Below are 12,610 nucleotides of genomic sequence, written 5' to 3'. Positions count from 1 at the left end.
GAACTCTGCCCATCTCTAGCCAGTTTTGCTCATTTTGGGTCATGGCACGGTATTGTCCTTATTCCATCTCGCTCTTTGCTGATGTTCCTGTTCCACGCAGTGCACCCTAGGCTGAGGATACTGAATGGGAACAGCTGCTGGAATCAATTAGTTATAATTGTCTATCAGAGTGTTCTCAGATACCCGTTTGTGTTATTCTTATATGTCAGTTTGTTATATGCCGAGTCCCTTTATCACGCCAAAACGACAATGTGCACATTGTACGTGGTTATTGGATACCAGAGTATGACTCCCTGTGAATGTGGCTCCTGAGTAAAAATGGTTGGGGATCTCTGATGTAGAGGCTGTGCCCAATGGTAGTTGGACAGTTTAATAGAGAACCACCATTTATGGTTGACTTCATGTGAAGATGTGGGACAGTAAAACAAATATTCTGTGAATAACTGGAGGAGCTTTATACATTAAGAGTGATGACACATGGAGCTACTTAGTAGCAACTACTTATCAAGGCAACTAGAAAATACCCTGCCATAATAGCATTGTCTATTTCTTCAGCCACAACAAGTAGCTGCAACTAGTAGCTCCATGTGTCTTCATCCTAAGGTTAAGAACCCACAGAGCAAGTTAGTTGCCCATAATAGATTGCTGCTATCGCTCCAAAAAGGCAACAAGAGAAGTCGCTGGTGGAAAGCTCTTCACATCGCTTTGGTAATTCGAAGTGCAAGTTAGTTGCCCACGATCTTTGCAATTGCAGTCGACTAACTGCTTCAAAAAGGCTTTACACTGGTGGTGGAAGGGCTTTCCACTGGCGACTTCTATTGTTGCTGGTGGAAAGCCTTTTGGAGCAGTTAGTCGACCGCGATTGCAAAGATCTATCGTGGGCAACTAACTTGCTCTGTGGGTTCTTACCCTTAGGGTGAAGACACATGGAGCTACTAGTAGCAGCTACTTGTCGTGGCTACTAAAATCGACAATGCTGATCATTTACTGATAATTGTCTCTATGTGTGTTTTAGCAGGGGCAATTCTCAGTGTTGTCTATAGCAGGGGATTTTCTAGTAGCCATGACAAGTAGCGCCGTGTGTCTTCACCCTTAATGTATAAAGCTCCTCCAGTTATTCACTGAATATCTGTCTTACTGTCCCATACCTTCACATGAAGTCAACCAAAAATGGTGGTTCTCTATTAAACTGTCCAACTACCATTGGGCACAGTCTCTTCATCAGAGATCCCCAGCAGTTAGTCAACCGCGATTGCAAAGAACTCACTCCGTGGGTTCTTACCCTAACACATCTTCCAATCTCATCCACCGTGAACCATTGGAAGCCATGTCATTAGCCCTGCCAGTGTCGATATCTCATGAATATGCACCAGTGCCCATCTTCCAACAAAAACCAAGGTCTGAAGGGTTCTTGCAATAGCTTTCAATGGAAACAGAGATCAAAGCAGCTGCTGTACAATAGCCTGTAGACACCTGAGTCCATCAGCAGAAGCTTCTCCGTCCCTCTCATGTTGCTGTGAGTCGATAGGGAGCTTCAGCAACTTCAAACAAACATCACATCCACTTTAAGTGGGAATCAGGGCCCAAAATAGAGTGAAGCATACAAAAGTTTTATTACCAAGGCACTAATTATAGCAATGCTGAGCGTAAATTCACTTATCAACCGGCAACGTCCACAGAGAAATGTAAAAAAATTACGTTTTCTGTTCCCATCATAAACCCGCGGACGCCTCGGGTAATGGTAACAGCTGGCTTAGCGAATCCTGACTCTCGCTATGAATAAGAAGTGTTCCCAGTAACAATACCCCCATTACTCCGCAGTCATCATTTTCCACCTTGCAGCGAGTACCTCGGCGCGTGTTAGCAACTGTTCGACGAGTTACGAGCGCAGATGTAGGCAATGAGCAGCCTCACGTGGGAAATGCTAAAGTCGGGGAATGAAGAGTGAAGTCAGAAGGAGAATGGGAATCGCTCAATCTGCGGCAATTTGTCGGAGTCGTAAACAAAACAGGTGCTTCAAGCGGCTCTCGGAGAATTGTTTGTAAACAGCCTTCCGGAGAGTGGGCTTGGATAAGATATAAGATATAATTACCCCTTATTGGGGGCAGAACAGCTCTATTGGGTTTATTTAATGGTTAAATGATTCCCTTTTCTCTGTAATAATAAAACAGTACATGTACTTGATCCCAACTAAGATATAATTACCCCTTATTGGGGGCAGAACAGCCCTATTGGGTTTATTTAATGGTTAAATGATTCCCTTTTCTCTGTAATAATAAAACAGTACCTGTACTTGATCCCAACTAAGATATAATTACCCCTTATTGGGGCAGAACAGCCCTATTGGGTTTATTTAATGGTTAAATGATTCCCTTTTCTCTGTAATAATAAAACAGTACCTGTACTTGATCCCAACTAATATATAATTACCCCTTATTGGGGGCAGAACAGCCCTATTGGGTTTATTTAATGGTTAAATGATTCCCTTTTCTCTGTAATAATAAAACAGTACCTGTACTTGATCCCAACTAAGATATAATTACCCCTTATTGGGGGCAGAACAGCCCTATTGGGTTTATTTAATGGTTAAATGATTCCCTTTTCTCTGTAATAATAAAACAGTACCTGTACTTGATCCCAACTAAGATATAATTACCCCTTATTGGGGCAGAACAGCCCTATTGGGTTTATTTAATGGTTAAATGATTCCCTTTTCTCTGTAATAATAAAACAGTACCTGTACTTGATCCCAACTAATATATAATTACCCCTTATTGGGGGCAGAACAGTCCTATTGGGTTTATTTAATGATTAAATGATTCCCTTTTCTCTGTAATAATAAAACAGTACCTGTACTTGATCCCAACTAAGATATAATTATATAAATATATAAATATTTGCAATACAGATCTTTAAAGGGGAACTTCGGCTTCCAAACCAAAATTTGTTAAAGAGCCCCACACAACACAGAAACCCCTAATATCCCTATCCCTGTAATCTGTTCCTTCAAAAAGTAGGAATAAATACCATTTTTATATGCTGAAATCCAGCTGCAAAACAGTTCTTCTCTTTCTGCATGATTTAAACTCCTGGCAGGGGAGGAGGGACTAGAACACTGATGTTACAAATTGTAACATCACTTCCCCACAGCTTACAGACAGTAACTACATAACCCACAATGCATTGCACTGGGATGCTCCTTTCCTTATTGACATCACGTGTGGAGCAGGGAATTTTGGGATTGGGATTTTATTTGAGCCTCAAAGTAGTCAGCCAGATCAGCAGGGGAACAGGGGGCGGGGCTTAGGGAACAGGGGGCGGGGCTTAGGGAACTGTTCCAAACCATATAATTACATTAAAAATCATGAAAAACACTGCAGTATTTAGTGGAATTAACTTCTGTTTGCCTATTTAAATTAATATAGAAACCCATTAAGATTCATACGACCTCCAAACAAGCAGAGAAAGGGCAGCAATAATAATGGAATTTTTTTTCCCCCCATTTCTTCATTTCCAAGACCCCGTCCTCTTAGACCTCCAAAGTTTTATCATCTCGATTAGTTACGCGGCAGCAAATCAAACAATTCAAGATAATTCAATCAATTAAGTAAAGCTGGAGGAGAGAGCTGTGCACAGTATAGAAACGTATTAAGCTTCTATTTAGGCCAATCCTTTGTTCGGCTCCCAAAGCTGATTGAGCAATATAATAACTCTGTAAAATTGATCTGGGAGAAGTAAATTAGTCAGAACAATATTTCTCCATGCGCATTAGTGCAGACGGAATGCATTCTGATACAATGTGGACACAACTTGATTAAATAATCAGGTCTGGGGCCCGCTCTGATTTAGGGCCAGTTCAGTGTGATTAATTGGGTGCTAATGAAGGAACCCAACAGGTAAAAAAGGTAAAAACAAAATGTAATAACCATGTAATTATATAAATAATAATAATAATAATGGTTAAATGATTCCCTTTTCTCTGTAATAATAAAACAGTACCTGTACTTGATCCCAACTAAGATATAATTACCCCTTATTGGGGCAGAACAGCCCTATTGGGTTTATTTAATGGTTAAATGATTCCCTTTTCTCTGTAATAATAAAACAGTACCTGTACTTGATCCCAACTAAGATATAATTACCCCTTATTGGGGGCAGAACAGCCCTATTGGGTTTATTTAATGGTTAAATGATTCCCTTTTCTCTGTAATAATAAAACAGTACCTGTACTTGATCCCAACTAATATAATTACCCCTTATTGGGGGCAGAACAGCCCTATTGGGTTTATTCAATATTTAAATGATTTCTAGCAGACTTAATTTATGGAGATCTAAATTACAGAAAGATCCCTTATCCGGAAAACCCCATGTCCCGAGCATTCTGCATAACAGGTCCCATACCTGTATCAGAAAGTTGCTTTATGTAAGTGTACTTCCCCTTTAACAGAGCAACTGTCTCCATGTCACTTTGCTGAAGTGTGCCCATGATGGGAGGCATGTGTGCCACCTACGTAGGCATTCTTTGCTCTAATGAGAAATCCTCTCGGAGACAAAAGCACTTTCTTTTTTTTTTTCTACTCGCACACAGTCATTACCAGTCCCACAGTCAGGGGGCCATAAATGGCATTTGTAGTCGCCTACAAATTATCTGATGCCCGTATAATAAATATTTCTGTTGTGTTGTAGTCGGGGTGCAGGGAGGGGGGAAACATCAGCCGCGCACAATAAGAGAGCCGTCTGTTGCGCGGGGCCCTGACGCCCACTGAGCCACATTGCAACTTGGATCGGGCCCCTGGGCTGCTGACTGCCGCCATCCACGGTATCATGGAAATGCAAACACATGATTAAACCATTACCCGGCGTTCATCCATAAGCTGTTTTATTGGCTATAATTAGGCGAGCAGAGGCTGGCGAGGCACGGAGAGCGCCCACAAATAACAGGATGAGGGCACAGTACAGAGGAACTTGATCATTTACCAATGGGGGTTCTTCTGTGAAATGAGGGGAAAATAACTATACCCCCAAACAATGTAGGTCTCTATAAACATATATTGTATAAACAAGTTCATGTGTAAAACCCTGCTGCATCTAAATAAACCATTTTTTTTATTAAAATATACTTTTTTAGTAGTATGTGCCATTGGGTAATCCTAAATAGAAAACTGCCATTTTAAGTACTAAGGGCCGCCCCCTGAGAGTGAATAGCAGCTCCATGTCCAAAAGGTTTACAGGATGAGAGGCCCAATGGATCAGGGAAAGCATGGCCAACTTTGACCACTGTTGTGCTCTGATTGGCTACTTGTTCGTTTCGTCCCATGAACATTCTAATGCTCTGATTGGTCTCGCTCTATCTGCTTCACTGATTGGCTAAAGGTCCCCATACACGAGTCGATTCTACCTGCCGATATCGGTCCCTTAGACCGATTCGGCAGCTAATCTGCCCGTGTAGGGGCACTACCGACAGGCATGCCCAACCGATATCTGGCCTGAAATCGGACAGGTTAAAAAATCTAGTCGGATCGGCTCGTTGATGCGGTCCCCGGATCGACTTTGCCTATACCCGTCGTTATAATTCGATCGTTTGGCCCCAGGGCCAAACAATTGAATTAGCCTGGATTCCCCCGATATCGCCCACCCGTAGGTGGGGGATATTGGGAGAACATTCGCTCGCTTGGCGACTGAAGGTGTATGGGGACCTTTAGTCTATTACTAAAAAAAATTGCATTATTTGCCAGTGTACCTTCTAATAATCAATTTAGCAACAGGCCTGTCCCCTCATGGGTAAGGGTAGCAAGTTGGTGGCAGTAGTACAAGAATGGCAGGTAGTTCGGGTGGGGTTTGGGGAAGGCAGGGGGGTCCGGTTGAACATTTTGCCCCAGAGCCGTTGAATTTCTAGTTCTGCTACTAATTCTTATATTGGCTATGGCTTAATTAATACCACCCCCCCCCCCCTCCTTTAACAGTTATGTAACATTCTTTGCATAGGATGCTGGGAGTTGTAGTACAACAGCTAGAGGGCCGCAGGTTACCGTCTCTGGCTTGTTATTATGCCCAGGCATTTGAGACACTGGCGCAAACCTCTGGGTTTCTAAATGAGCACAAAGCAAGTGGGGACTCGATGGAGAGAGACAATATCCAAAATAAAGCGAGCGCTGCCAGGCAGATAATTTGCTGAGCTGTTGGCCACTGCCCTTACATGGCCGGCCCGGAGCTACTCGGCACATTATTTCTCATCTTTATCTGGAGGAGCAGATTAAAGCTGTGGTTTGGCTAATAGGAATTGTCTTTGCCAAGAGCCTTCCACAAGTGAATGCAAGTACTCGTTTATATGAGAGTCAATAGGGGCTGTGGGATGGAGCGGTTTAGTAGGAGAGTTAGAGAGGCTGGGTACCACCTGGCACGGGTAGCTCTCTCCTTGGCACAATGCTTTTATTTATTTATACTCAGAGTTCCCTGTATAACTCAGCCTGCAGCCTTGTGCCTTTATATGGGCACAGAACCCCTCAGTGACTGCTAATATCCTTATCATTTACAGTAGGGGGTACATTATCCCTTATAATACATGAGTGATACTCAGAGTTCCCTGTATAACTCAGCCTGCAGCCTTGTGCCTTTATATGGGCACAGAACCCCTCAGTGACTGCTAATATCCTTATCATTTACAGTAGGGGGTACATTATCCCTTATAATACATGAGTGATACTCAGAGTTCCCAGTATAACTCAGCCTGCAGCCTTGTGCCTTTATATGGGGGGCACAGAACCCCTCAGTGACTGCTAATATCCTTATCATTTACAGTAGGGGGTACATTATCCCTTATAATACATGAGTGATACTCAGAGTTCCCTGTATAACTCAGCCTGCAGCCTTGTGCCTTTATATGGCCAGAAAACTACTTGGAATGACAGATTATTATCATATTTGACACAAGGGGGTACTTTTTTCCCTATAATTAAGCCCAGCCCACACCATGTACATCCAGCATTTCTGTGCATTTTACACAGGGATAGAGGAGTCAGACATATACAGCAGATTCCATCTTGCCCTCTGTAAACAGCAAATGACAAACAGCAGCACAGCATGTTTACCTTCCCTTTATCTCGGAATCCAGTCTGGGCACACACAGGCTGACAAAGCTACTTAAATGCTTATCTCTGTGCCCAGCGGGAACCTTCTTTCATTCCCTCCTTTATTTTGTCCAGTGCCTTTTTCATGTTTAGTTGACCTTTATGGTAAAATCTGAGTATAAAGGAGATGGTATCCCGAGCAGCAGATCAATAAGTCTCATCTATATCAAATTCCTGAGTGTTTTTTAACTATATGACCTGTAGGAAGTTCAACCTCTGACCAACCACCTGTTCTTAGATCAGTATAAATACCAGTATCTTTAATGGTCCAAAAGGGTTAATGTCTGGATCGAGGGCTGGTGTAAAGTACAGGGAACGCAGGCTGTCTCAAGTTGTAGCAGGCCAAGAGAGACTCTGAGAGACCCCATTATTTCTATAAGTAAGAACAATGATCCCCAACCAGTAGCTCGGGGGCAACATGTTGCTCACTGCCCCCTTGGATGTTGCTCTCAGTGGCCTTACAGTAGGAGCCATTTGTAAATCTCTGGCTTGGAGGCAAGTTTTGGAAGCCCAGAGACACAGTTTAACTTCAAGCAGAGCCTCCTGCAGGCCAGTGGTCCCCATGGGGCTACAAACTAGCCAATCATAGCCCTTATTTGCCAGCCCCAAGCAGGGGCAGGCCAAGCCGACCGGGCGCCCTAGGCAACCCGGTCGGCCACCTCGCCTCTGCACCTTCCTCATTCGAATCACAATCGCATTGCGATACGAAGGATCATTGCCCCCACCGCGTAAGGACAAGAGGTGGGGGCAATGACTAAAGTGAGCGGACTGGGGGTAGGCAGGAGAGGCTGCCTGGCGCCCCCCAATCGTTGCGCCCTAGGCAGCTGCCTCTTCTGCCTACCCCTAGTTCCGGCCCTGGCCCCAAGGAACTTTTTTCATGCTTGTGTGGCTCCCCAACACTTTCTACATCTGAGTGTGGCTCAGGAGTACAAATGGTTGGGGATCCCAGAGTAAGACTCCGGTGTTGGATTGGGCCTTCTAGGGCCCAAAAGTGCTGAAATGAATTGTCCAAGCTTAGAGCCCAATAGGGCCTAGAGAACCTCTCTTACTCCAGTACTAATGTCTCTTTCTTGCTTTTCTATGCTCAGCTCTTCCTACTAATATCTGTTACTCTCTGGTGGTGCCTGATTGGGCCCCCCTGGCAGGGCTGGAACTAGGGGTAGGCAGAAGAGGTAACTGCCTAGGGCGCAATGATTGGGGGGTGGTGCCAGGCACTCCCATTGCAATGACTCCCCACCACTTGACGGAGCTGGTGGCCAGCCGGGTTACCTAGGGAGCCCGGTTGGCTTGGCCATGGAACCTGACATCCAGGGCCCACTCTCACAGCAAATGGATGGAGATAATGGCGATGGTTTAGAGGTTATATATAGATGGTAAGAGGGGGCTTATGGGGTTTGGGAGGGTAACAGGGGGCTTATGGGGTCTGGGAGGGTAACAGGGGGCTTATGGGGTCTGGGATGGTAAGAGGGGGCTTATGGGGTCTGGGATGGTAAGAGGGGGCTTATGAGGTCTGGGATGGTAAGAGGGGGCTTATGGGGTCTGGGATGGTAAGAGGGGGCTTATGAGGTCTGGGATGGTAAGAGGGGGCTTATGGGGTCTGGGATGGTAAGAGGGGGCTTATGGGGTCTGGGATGGTAAGAAGGGGCTTATGGGGTCTGGGATGGTAAGAAGGGGCTTATGGGGTCTGGGCCCAGCTCCTCTGGTACCGTGACAGCCCAGTGTGTTTGGCCCCGCTGTGTGAGGAGCCCGAGGCAGCCCCAACATACACAATTAAGACACACTCCACTAACACTGTGGACAAGCAGAGGAGAAATGAAGAGGAAAAAGAAACTGTTCATAAATTTGTTGGCCCAGAAATGAGCCAGAAGCCAAGCCAGGGCTGAGTAATTCTTCCTCTTATCAGGGGACGTTTTGAAGCTGGGGGTCATTTTATTTATTTCCCTTTTAACCATATAAATCTGCTTGTATGTCCTGCCAACGGGGCTGCCAAACCGCCCCGCTCGCTTCTAACGGCACGTCGGGCTCTCCCGAAATAGTTCCAGGGAAACAGCGCGTTCCGTGCCGAAGATTTAGCTTCGTGCAATTTCACTTGGATTTCTCTTTTCTGTTTATTTTAGTTCTCCCGAGCTGTTTGATTCCACCCCACCCCCCCACCCCCATGCTTCTATAAATCACAAATAATGCTATTTTATCACCGGACGGAAAAATAAAAAGCAGCCAGGCCTGTTTCTAAAGGGGAAGCCATAAATAAAAGTACAGAGAAGGCGCTGCTGGGAATTACAGGCAGTTCTAAGCTGTATTTATAGTAGAACATTAAATAACAGCCAAGGTGGAACATTTAGGGGCAGGTTTATCAAAATGTGACATTAGAGCTCACAGAAATATTCACCCACTTTCTATTCATTCCTATGGGATTTTTAGAAGTGTATGTATCAAATGGTAAATGGTAACTTTCACCCACTGATAAATACTCTTAAACTGAATTAGATAAGTAGCTTTTGGCAGAGGCAAAACTGTAATAACACATAAAATAAGACCCCCAAAACCCCCAGATATGTGTTCAAACTTTATATAACCTGGCAAATGGAAGTAGTGTTTAGGGGGTGTGGTCAGGGCAGGCACGAGTATATAAGTAGGCCCCGCCCATCACTAGTGGGCCTGGGACAGTGCAGAGAGGTAAGAGAGTGGCTGAGCTGGCGGTGAATATGGCCCACCACCCAAAACCATGGGTCTTAAACAGACCCGCGCTTCACTACTGTGAATGTTAAAGGAACAGTAACACCAAAAAAGTGTTTTAAAGTAATTAAAATATAATGTGCTGTTGCCCAGCACAGGTAAAAGTTGTGGTTTTGCTTAAAAAACTATAGTTCATATAAATACCCTGCTGTGTAGCCATTCAATCTGATAAACAATCAGGTTACATAGCAGATAGCAGATACGCTCTGTTGAGTATAATGGTGTTGTACAGAGGTTATCTGCTATGTAAGCTGTGCCATTTAGCCCTATTGCAATTGCCCCCGTAGCTACATAGCAGCTTGTCTATCTACACTATTTGTGTTCCTGTAGCAAACACACCAGTTGTACCAGTGCCGGGCAACAGTACATTATATTTTCACTTTCATTTCTTGGTGTTACTGGTCCATTAAAGAAAATGGATGCAGTCATAATGAGCCTGTTTCATCTACAGCCCCACCCCCTGCCTGTTGCCCCCCCCCCCCAAGCCACTCCTCCCAAGTGACTCCAACCGCCTATAAAAACAAACTCACTTTTCTGACTATTGAATCATCTCTCCAATTACAAATGCTCATTGGCTGCTACAGGATGAAGGCAACGAGCTGATACCTGTTAACATTTTCTCTCTTAATGCTCTCGGCTGTCTAATTATAAACGAGGGCAGAGGAATAGCTGTTAGTACAAAGGGCTCTATGCAATGCTGTATAAATGGAAGGTGTGCTGGCGTAATTGCTGCAAAATAATGATATATCCAATTAGTCCTCCCTAACCAGAACATTTACTGTATTTCTACAATACATCATTATTGCCATTAGATGCGCTACATATAATAAGTATTCATTTAGGTGCAGTGATTACTGCATTTAGATTATTAGTCCGGCCTGGTAATGCCGGGGGCCCACAAACACTCTTAACTTAATAATAGGGCCCATTCTCAGTGCCCCAAGCAATGGGCAAAGTGCAAAAAAGGGGGGGTGGGGGCAAAGGCAGGTAGGAAAGACAGGACTGGGTTGCCAATATAATAACAAACCCCCCTGGGGTTGTAAATGACTCCTAACAAGTGAGTTGGGGGCTGCTTGTTAGACTTATTAACTTTAAGTATGATGCAGAGCTTGATATTCTGAGACAATTTGCAATTGGTCTTCACGTTTCATTTTCTGTGGATTTTGAATGACATAGCTTTTTTAAAGCAGCACTTCACTTTGGAATTTCAGCAGGTATCTGGTTGCTAGGGTTTAAATTACCCTAGCAACCTGGCAGTGGTTTGAATCAGAAACTGGAATATAAACAGAAGAGGGGCTGAACAGAAAGATATAGTCAATGGCCCCCCTTTTGAAAGCTGGAAAGAGTCTGAAGAAAAAAGGTAACTATTTCAAAAACTATAAAAAAATGAAGACCAATTGAAGAGTTGCTGAGAATTGGCCACTCTATGGCATATTAAAAGTTAACTTAAAGGTGATGCCTTTAGACTCATGATTCACAGTGTCTTTAAGAGATTATTGACTTGAAATAAAACTATTTTCCTTTTTCTCTGTAATAATAAAACAGTACCTGTACTTGATCCCAACTAAGATATAATTACCCCTTACTGGGGGCAGAACAGCCCTATTGGGTTTATTTAATGGTTAAATGATTCCCTTTTCTCTGTAATAATAAAACAGTACCTGTACTTGATCCCAACTAAGATATAATTACCCCTTATTGGGGCAGAACAGCCCTATTGGGTTTATTTAATGGTTAAATGATTCCCTTTTCTCTGTAATAATAAAACAGTACCTGTACTTGATCCCAACTAAGATATAATTACCCCTTATTGGGGCAGAACAGTCCTATTGGGTTTATTTCATGGTTAAATGATTCCCTTTTCTCTGTAATAATAAAACAGTACCTGTACTTGATCCCAACTAAGATATAATTACCCCTTATTGGGGGCAGAACAGTCCTATTGGGTTTATTTAATGGTTAAATGATTCCCTTTTCTCTGTAATAATAAAACAGTACCTGTACTTGATCCCAACTAAGATATAATTAATCCTTATTGGAGGCAAAACAAGCCTATTGGGTTGAATCAATATTTATATTGTTTTTAGCAGACTTAAGTTATGGAGATCCAAATTACGGAAAGATCCCTTATCCAGAAAATCACAGGTCCCGAGCATTTTGCATAACAGGTCCCATACCTGTAATACCGGCCTCTGGGTCGAGGGAGTAGGCGGGGTATAACATGGGGTGGGACAATGATGTCACAGGGCAGGGAAATGGGCGGGATTAGGTGGTATGTACTTATAAGGAGTATTCCATTGGCGGAGAGGGTCAGGGAAGTAAGGGATTGGTTGGCAGGGCATTACATATTTACCAATAATTACACTGGCGGTAGATTTGTAATTCCGCCTGGTGATGGTAACCCTAGTAACCACTGATGTTTCAGGGATATCACAATGGGAAGCTGTCCCCGTGTTACCTATGAGCCAATATTCCTTTTATGACATCAGTGTTCACATCTAGAAGACATTATGGAGAATTTAAATGTAGGAAACAGGAGTAAGCGTTGTTGGGTAAATACAAGGTTTGTCTTTTTAAGCAGTTTGCTTGTTTTTGAAGTTTTTATTACATTCATTAATTTGGGGGAAATTGTCAGACTGACAGCGGCGGTGGCGGCGGCGGCGGCTTCCTAGCGACCACGGTGCGCTGCTAATTAATCATCTGCTCCAGCTGTGCGCGAGGGGCCGGGGAAGTGATCCGGAAAAGAC

General features: G+C 43.8%; 1 protein-coding gene across 2 annotated transcripts in view; it reads right to left on the bottom strand.

Moving 5' to 3' along the window:
* prkg1 (protein kinase cGMP-dependent 1) overlaps positions 1 to 12,610 on the bottom strand; it is a 467,630-nt gene that overhangs the window by 336,511 nt on the left and 118,509 nt on the right. The gene's annotated exons all lie outside the window — the stretch shown is intronic.

Source organism: Xenopus tropicalis, chromosome 7, assembly GCF_000004195.4.
Source record: "Xenopus tropicalis strain Nigerian chromosome 7, UCB_Xtro_10.0, whole genome shotgun sequence".
Lineage (NCBI taxonomy): Eukaryota > Metazoa > Chordata > Amphibia > Anura > Pipidae > Xenopus > Xenopus tropicalis.
This window is presented reverse-complemented; position numbering and strand designations above follow the sequence as displayed.